Source organism: Rhea pennata, chromosome 2 (assembly GCF_028389875.1).
Source record: "Rhea pennata isolate bPtePen1 chromosome 2, bPtePen1.pri, whole genome shotgun sequence".
Lineage (NCBI taxonomy): Eukaryota > Metazoa > Chordata > Aves > Rheiformes > Rheidae > Rhea > Rhea pennata.
Genome location: NC_084664.1, coordinates 106,159,447 through 106,168,240, shown reverse-complemented (window position 1 = coordinate 106,168,240; position 8,794 = coordinate 106,159,447).

Here is an 8,794-nt window from a genome sequence, read left to right as displayed (position 1 = left end):
CTAATAACTAGTAAGACAATTAAAATAATGACTGTTGGTTTTCAGTGAAGGCTCCTAATATCAGATGAGAGAGTCATACCATGAAACCTTTGCTGGCTTAAGAGTGTCTTACGTACTATGATTGGGACAGTGTATTTTCCAGAAAGTATTTTTGAATATTCTTTTTGTTATTAAAAACTTTATCCATAGACAGAATGTATTTATAAATATTTTTCTTACTTTTCCACAAAATGAGAAATTGAAGTAATTGGTGACTTCATCTGCGGGAACAGACGTGTTTCAACAATGGGATATAATTCTTCTGAATGGCTTTCTCATTTCTAATCAGATTTAGAATTTTTGTTTATTTTGGGTAGAAAATAACATAAAAATATATATACAAATGACAATATTGGGCTAAACTAAGGGTTGGGGGATGTTTTTTGTGATTTTTTTTTTCTTTTCTGAGAGTGGCCAGATCTGGAGGCTTAAGGGTAAAACAAGCCTCACAAAAATTAAGGGCTAACTATTACACCTTTGTGATTCTACTAATATTAAACAAAACTGAATAGATTCATTAGTGAAACTGACGATTGATTTTTTTAAGTTAGCATTACTTTTTATCAGTGGAAAGGGATATTTTTAACAATATTTGCAATTTGCAAAGCAAACAAGCAAAGGAAGAGCTTTTGGAAAATATTTGCAATTTTTTTATCCCAAAGAGAAACACGTGATGAAATTACTTTGCTGACAACAGAAAATATGCAGGCTTTCATTGCTAAAAATCAAAATATGGTGACCTTTGTTTTTATTTCTATATAAAAGAAACAAAATAGTACAGGAAAGATTGAAAATGAAAGAAAAAAGTACTTTACTTGAAGTGTTTTTAGGGAAGTAAATGTCATTAAGCATTAGATCTGTGTAGGAAATATAAACACAGACCAACTTTAAAGAAGAAATAGGCATAAAAGCAGACTAAAGATGCACTGTCTTATATATGTCAGAGTTTTACATTTGTGTGTGAGCAAAAGAAATCCAGATTGAGAAGTCTGAAGATTCCTGATGGTGTTTCCTCTTATAAATTGAGGAGGAGTAGAAAGACATGCAGTATGCTGAAGACCCTATCAATCTGTTGGCAACATGCCTTTGAGTAGTTTCTTACAAAAATTCTATACCATTCCTTTATATGGTTGTCCTAAAAACAGCAGAGCTAACACTTTTCAGTGAGAATCTGATACTGAAGATGAAATGTCTTTACTCAGAAACCCATTAAGGGAAGAATAATTCTTTTTCTCCTCTGAATCTGTTGCAGGCATTTCCCCCCGTCAAGATGGGTCTGCTGGAAAAAGATGGTAGGTAATCATTTGTACCTGCTCTTCCATAACCAAAAGGAGAACAACAGTCTTGTCAGTTTGCACACTGCCAGTGTTTATAAAATCTGTGAAAAACAGCAGAAGAAGTAACAGTCTTTGTGAAACAGAGAACCAGTAGCATTGCCTCCATCACAGCCATCAAGGTTTGGAATATTGTTTTGTAAAGCTCTCAAGCAGAGAAACCTGGTACCACTAAGGACTGGCACTACTCGCACTACGTCAGTTGTTTCACTCATTATTTGTATTTAAACCCTTAAGAATTTGAGTAAATTGTTGATGAGATTATTTTTTCCTCTAATCCAGAATAATATTCTGCTATCATTGACCTTTTAAATAAGTACAGTCAGTAAATTATTAACAGGGGAAAAGCTTACTGAATTTTTTAAACTACTTGAATCTAGGAAAAAAAAGGCATCTTAACTGGCAGTCATTTTATCATTATTATTTTAGTGAGAGATATTTTATCATATATTTGCATACACTAATACAGCAGTAAGGGATGGAGATAAACTGTTTCGTGGTGGCAGTGTAATCTGAGGTTAGCTGTAAGTAATATTTTGGAAACTGTATAAAATGCACTGCACATTGTTAATATACTCCTATTGCAAGTCAAGCTATATAAAAACAAAAAAAACCCACTAACTTGAAATAAAATGTATTAAAATGTATCTTAGTCCTTTGTTGTTGTTGTTGTTGTTGTTGTTGTTGTAGAGGGTTAAATAATTTTGTTGCAAAATGGAAGTGTAATATTCAACCAAACCTAGCCCTACGGAGAAAAGCTATCTGAGTAACACTGCAATCTTACTGAAATGGATGAGATTTCAAACTTCATCAGTTTGAAAATAGTATTACACTTTAGAACAAATTATCTGCCTCCAATACTCTGTAATTATTCATCACTTGCATGGAGTTCTGTCACATTAAAAGATATTTTCCTGAAATAATATAGAAAATCTAAGAACTTTTGTGTTGTCTTTAATAATGTTTGCAGCTATGACAAATTAATGAATTTCTATCTATCTATAATCTAGGTATATGCATACTGTACCATTAATAATTTTAAATAGATATCAAGTCTAATTATAAAATTCAACATTAAAAAGTCCATCTGGTCCCTCCCACCCTTCCTGATGAAAAAGTATAACATGATAGTGAGATCTTAAAATGCAAAAGATCTCAAAGAAATGTGGAGAGGTAAGCTATTAGCTTATAAGTGATATAATATTCTCAGATGAATTGTGTACTATAAATGTATTTTTTTTACCATTTTTCCCACAAGTCCAAATTTTTGCTTATTTACTTTCAAATTTCATATAGAACAACCTGTATCTACTTCCAGAAATCTGGAATGCAAGAGAATACCTGGCAACTAATAACAGGGAAATGGCAATTTTCTCCCTGACCCCTTCAGTCTTCCAAAGGATCTTGTGTATTGTAGAAACTCAGGAAAGCTCACACTTGTTCAGTATCTGAGGTGGAACTATCAATCCTTTATAACTTTCAGTAACTATTTTTAGGAGTTAGATTCAATAAGGAATGTAGCGGTCTCTCATCTATAACTGCAGAATGGGTATACAAGAAACACTTTTAAGAGAATTTAATCTCAGCTTTTCAACCCAATTATGTGCCAGGGGTCAATATCAATGACCCAAGTAACTACATTGCAATAGCTACTGAATTTCTGCCATTTCTCTGATAAACCACCTCAGAACATAACAGTAACAGTATTATTAGAATCCCTATCTACAGTCTGGAATACATACTTAAATCTTACAGTACCATAAAAAAATGAGCTATCGAGCTATATTTGATGAACTCTTCAAATGAAAAATGATTTTTACTGATAGTGTTCTGGGAAGTTTATTGCTGTTTATACTGTAAATATAAGGTGACAGCTGCGTTCATTATGCATTAAACACACGGAATGGTCAGTCCACCATTGTGCACCCTCTTTAAGGCAAAATCATGTTATTTAGACTGCACAGGAATCTCTTTTCCCAAATGCTGATATCATTGGCACTCAAGAACTGACTAGCCATTGTAGAAACAAGCAAAATGTAACACAGGGAAAGTATCAGCGGTCTGTTGTACGTTTAGTTCTGTTCAGTAGGTTATAGTATTCTTAACTGTATCTAATAAATTATCTTTATTGTGGAGATTAAAGAACAAAGTTCCAGTGTGACCTCTGGATTTATTTCCACATGTGGTCTCAGAGTAGAGAGGGAGGATCACCTCCCTCAACACGCTGGCAAGACTCCTCCTAATACAGCCCAGGATACCGCTGGTCTTGGCTTCCAGCCTGCTCTGGTGCATGCGGTTGTTCCTGTCTAGGTGAAGGAGGTTTCTCTCTGCCCAGCTCTCCAGCCTGTCCAGGTTTCTCTGAGCACGGCTCTCAGGTGTATCAGCCGCTCCTCCCAGCTTGGCAGCATCAGCAAATTTGCTCTGTCCCTTCATCTAAGTCATTGATGAATAAGCTGAACAAGAGTGGACCCAGTATTGACTCTTGGGGGACACCACTAGCTACAGGCCTGCAGTTAGACTCTGCGGTGATGATCACAACCCTCTGAGCTCTGACATTCAGCCAATTCTCAGTTCATCTCACTGTCAGTTCATGTAACTCACGCTTCCTGAGCTTGTCTATGAGGATGTTATGGGAAACAGTGTTGAAAACCTTGCTGAAGTCAAGGTAGACAACATCCACTACTCTCTCCTCATCAGTCATTCCACTGTAGAAGGCTATCAGATTGGCTGAGCATGATTTCCCCTTGGTGAAGCCATGCTGACACATCTATTCCCACCTATATCTCACCACATATTCAGTGATCGTGATTTTGGCAAATAATAGTGATAATCTATTCAATATCATCTGTGACATCGGGAAAGATAAGGATCTTTTTTTCAGATTAAAATATTTAGCAATATAATGATTTAGTCATTAAAACCAGAATTGTTAGATTTTTGAAAGAAACAGGGAAGGCTAGAGATCAGTTTTAATTAATAGTCACTTTATGAAAGTGCTCAGGCTGAAAAATGTTCAAGCTCTTACTGTGCTGGACTCTGTGAGGGAATACATGAAGCTCTTTGTCCCAAAGAGCTTGGACTTAAAGAAAATTTAATATTTAAAGACAATGCAAGTGAGAATGATTAAGTTGTCCGCCAAAAGGCTCCCTAAGAATCACTTAATATTTAAATCTACTTAAATCCCCAGAAGAGAAGGAATGGTGTATGGCTGCCATATTCAGAGGTCTGTTCTTATCCCTTTAAGTTCAAACAGCCTAACATAGCCCCTACTCTTAACAGCTTGCTGCCTATTTCTTTAGGAATGAATATTTCATTAAAATAAAGGTTAGCACCATGGGGTGTTAATAGCATTGCATTTCTCTTCACAACACTAAGTGTAATTTGAATCATCAATAGAAGAAACAGAAGGAACAGAAGGAATGACCTTTCTTGAAAGATGCTGCAGGAAGAGAACGTCAATAAAGAGCAAATAGTGTTTTGCATATCCCCTTACAAAAAGCTATTTCCTGTTCATGCACTTGGAGAATAGTCTTCTTTCTAAGCCATCAGCTTAGTGCGGAGGGATCACTTGCCAACATGGAAGTGAAATAGGAGCTCTCACATTCCATGCAATGTCCTGCTGCTCAACTACAGCAATCAAATATAGATGAAGCTCTATGCTCTTTCAAAATAGTAACAAGTTTAGCACCAGTAGATTAGGAAAATCAATGACTTTATCTTTCGCTATCCTGCTCTCTTTAAAATTCCAAGAATGTCAGGCAAACAAATACAAGACTGTAATACAAATGCTGTAAAAAGACTGTAATGCCAAAAACATTCAGAACTTGAAAAAGCAAATGCTATTACGTGGAAATATTTTTTATACAACTATAGTTTTTCTAAATAAGGCCTCAGGCCTTCTGGTATTCCTAAAACTACTGCAAAGCTTGGCAAAAGTGAAGCCCAATATGACAACTTTGCTTCAGTCCATCATGCACTCTAAGTATGAGCTTTGTTTTCACACAACTTCAAATTCTCTTTTTTATATGTCTAATCTATTTGCTAATCTACTAGTTATTCTTAGATCACATGGAAGCAATTCGAGGAAGACTTACTGAAGACTCATTATAACACACAAAAGATATAAGGAGTACAGTAAGAACCTTCATACAGCTTAGAAATTCCAATTTCTGCAAGTATCATTGTGTGACCGATGGGGGAAAATTTGACTCAAAATCAGAAGTACAGTTGTGAACCTTTTGATGATTTGGACTTAAAAAGCTCTCGTAATCATGCACAGATGTTCATATCTAAGTATACTGAATGTAAAGCTCTCTATTTTCTTCTCAGAGGAGGCTAGTAGTCCTCCTCTAAAGTTCAGATAAGTCTGGGCTCTCTGAACTCCAAGCTTCAGCCACAATGCTGAGGTTGTCTATCTCCTTAGACATTATAGAAATGTACCTGATGAAAAATTTTCAAAACATGCTATATTAGTATTTTCTCCCCCAAAAAATTAACATTCTAGAAAGAGACTGGCTTTCTTAACTGTCAACAAGTCTCAAGATCTATCTTGGTGCTCCACCTCAGCCACGTTAATCCATGATTTGCTCAGCACTGAGCTATCCTAATCTTTGAACTCTCACAAGAATTAGGATTGTTGAGTTTATGGAAACATTGTCATCATTAGGAAAATTTAACATTGTAGGAAGTCTGCAACTCAGGAAAGGAAAAGCATATTCAGCATGTGTGAGATAGCGATTAAAACTGTTAGAAAAACAACTCACTTCTGTGTCCACAAACATAATCTATTTAACCCTCATTATGGATATCCCTCTTCTACGCTTGCTTTCTTACTGCCCTTAGCTTGTACATTTTACATGAACTGAACCATGTGAAAAAGAAATCAGCTGTATGGCTGTATACCAAATAAAGGACAGATTTCTGAAAGGAGTGATGGTAAAGATAAATGGTAAAGATAATCATTTTTACTTTTTTCCCCCAAACTGATTATCAAGTAGTGCTTGCAAGGGAAAAAGAATAACCCTGGCTGGAATCCATTTTAAGAAGAGTCATTCTAAATCACTCCCTGGAGAACAATTTGATCAATTTCCCTCATATTTTCAGGATAATTTTAATTCACTTTAAAAGTTAATCTTAAAAAATAATTAAGAAAAAAAAAATCCCCAGAAGTGAAAAAACAGATAGAAAATAGGCTTGTAATGGAACACTTAATGAAGCCTTAATTAAGAAGAGACAGTTGATATCTCTATAACCACTACCATGAATTAATTGTCTCAAGTTCAATAAGTAAAAATAATGGTGTTATTTAAAGCAATAGAATGGAACAACCTACCAAATTTGGGCTTATTCTTAGTTCTTTCAGACTTCTTTTTCTATGTACTATTAAAAAATGCATATTTGTGTTCCTTGGAGGTGATCTTTTCCCATGAGCTCAATCACAGGAACAATAGAAATGGCAACTATTTACATAATTCTTGGACCAAATTTTTCCTATTCGATAGGGTTCAATATTTGTGTATGCGGAGTAGGAAGATCTCTGAAACTTTAATTATCCTTCCTTCAAGGAAAATGAGACCATTTTCTTTCACATCATGATAACCTTGAAGGAAATCTAGTGAAGATAGGATTCACTAACATAAACAAGAGGAGAGGAATATAAAACTGAGGAGAGGAAGGAAAGGAGAAATTTTGTAAGGAAACAGTGTAAATACAACAAAGACAAAATGAATGAGAAAGAGAAGTGGTAAGTAGTTTACAGAATAAATAAAACATTGAAAGTAAATAAGAAGAAAGAGTTAGACAATAAATAGGAAGTATCTTCCTTTTAATTTTCACGGATTATCAATTTAAGGCACTTCTGTTTTCAGTGAATATTGTAAATGCAGGTGTAAACAAGTTTTCCAACCCTTATTCTGGGTTTTTGCCTTACAGGAAGTTTAATGCTAGTTTTGTTTTGTTTCTGTTTGGTTTGGTTTGATTTAGTTTGGCTTGGCTTTTTGTACAAATATAGAAACAATACTTTGATGATGGTCAAGGAAGCAGAAACAACGTTGAAAGAAAGCTGTTTCATTAGCAAGTTACTTCAGTGTAAATGAAAAGGCCTGCAGGCAAGCCCATATGGCACATCAGGTTGGGAAACAGAGAGTCTGCTGAAGATGTTCAGAGCGTGTAGCAAGGACTGAGGCAGAATCCAGAGAACTAAATGCTGTAAGTTTCCTCATATTAAAAATATAATTTCATCCCTAAAATCTTTACTGTCTATGTAATGTGGAAAACAAAAGAAAGAAAAAAGAATGAATAGCAGAATTTATTTCTTTGTGTTACTATTTACTACAAAAAAAGAAAAAGATGAAAAGCAGATCTATTTCCAGCGTAGTGGCAGACTATTTTCTTGTTTTGCTGTGCAGCTGATCTTATTTTAGCCAAATCTGCTAAATCCTGCTGCTTTCAGAGATAAAAAACTATTTGTTTCCAGCTGAACATATTTCTGAAGGCTTAGCCTTTGCTTTCTATAGCAGAAAAAAACAAACAAAAAGCTCTGGCTTAATAGTCATAAAGATCAGCTGAAAAAACAGGAAATACAAATTCTTAGAGCTCTTAGAGACCTTCTGCTAGCTAAAGTGAGGAGTTATTTTCACCAAATATTAAAGAAAAATAAAGGACTTCATGGACTTATAGGCCTTTCTGATCACACAGATCCCATCAAAACTTTGATCTACTTTATGTCCTCTTCACAGATTCCTAAGATCATAGCACCTACTAAAATATTGCCTCTACTACCTTCAAAATAAACTAAAGCCATCTAAGAATGATAGCACAGTCCATTTCTCGACCGAGGAGTGGGTGATTCAGTTCTTTCAGAAAAGCTTTTTCTTCATCATTAACAAACTTATCCCATATTTTGCTCCTCAAGCCCCATGACTGCTCTCAGGGACTTCTGCAGAAGCAGGAAGACTCTCTGCACTCTGATGTTGTTGCCTGAAGAATCTTTAATTGAACATATCCCATGCTAAACTCAAAATACAACATGACAATTAGGCAAAGAAATTCATATTTTAATTATGCTAGTTAAGCAATTTTTATTATTGCTTATAGCTCTATCATAACTCTAGTATGTGCATTCAACTAGCAGCTTGGATATATAAACAGTTTAAACAGAGAGAAGTGTAAATGAAAGTCAAATCATTTAAAGATAAAAGTTGTTAAAAATGACACAGGAGTAAGTATAGGCAGACAAGCTAACAATTATGCATTAATTATCTTCATAGGTTTTGGTAGCACTTAATCTTTTTGACGTTATTTAAATTAGAGTGCAATGTGTTGAATTACTGAATCTGCAGGAGGTAGGATATCTCTAAACAGGAGGGACCCCACGGGCCTGAATTGTAAGTTACTGGGCTCTGCCTTATTTAGCATATATT